This window comes from Pristiophorus japonicus, chromosome 19 (genome assembly GCF_044704955.1).
Source record: "Pristiophorus japonicus isolate sPriJap1 chromosome 19, sPriJap1.hap1, whole genome shotgun sequence".
Classification (NCBI taxonomy): domain Eukaryota; kingdom Metazoa; phylum Chordata; class Chondrichthyes; family Pristiophoridae; genus Pristiophorus; species Pristiophorus japonicus.
In genome coordinates, this window is record NC_091995.1 from 84,935,639 (window position 1) to 84,936,553 (window position 915).

Consider the following 915-nt stretch of genomic DNA (forward strand, 5'->3'; position numbering starts at 1 on the left):
CCCTTATCCTTAGACTGTGACCCCTGGTTCTGGACTTCCCCAACATTGTGAACATTCTTCCTGCATCTAACCTGTCTAAACCCATCAGAATTTTAAACGTTTCTATGAGATCCCCTCTCATTCTTCTGAACTCCAGTGAATACAAGCCCAGTTGATCCAGTCTTTCTTGATATGTCAGTCCCGCCATCCTGGGAATCAGTCTGGTGAACCTTCGCTGCACTCCCTCCATAGCAAGAATGTCCTTCCTCAAGTTAGGAGACCAAAACTGTATACAATACTCCAGGTGTGGCCTCACCAAGGCCCTATACTCAAATCCCCTCGCTATGAAGGCCAACATGCCATTTGCTTTCTTAACCGCCTGCTGTACCTGCATGCCAACCTTCAATGACTGATGTACCATGACACCCAGATCTCGTTGCACCTCCCCTTTTCCTAATCTGTCACCATTCAGATAATAGTCTGTCTCTCTGTTTTTACCACCAAAGTGGATAACCTCACATTTATCCACATTATACTTCATCTGCCATGCATTTGCCCACTCACCTAACCTATCCAACTCACTCTGCAGCCTCATAGCATCCTCCTCACAGCTCACACTGCCACCCAACTTAGTGTCATCCGCAAATTTGGAGTCCTGTTACAACTGTACAGGGTATTGGTAAGGCCACAACTAGAGTACTGCGTACTGTTTTGGTCTTCTTATGTAAAGAGGGATATACTTGCATTGGAGGCAGTTCAGAAAGGTTCACTGGGTTGATTCCTGAGAGGAAGGGGTTGACTTCTGAAGAAAGATTGAGCAGGTTGGGCCTATATTCATTGGGGTTTAGAAGAATGAGAGGTGATCTTATTGAAACATATAAGATTCTGAGGGGGCTCGACAAAGTAGATGCAGAGAGGATGTTTCCCCTCATGGGG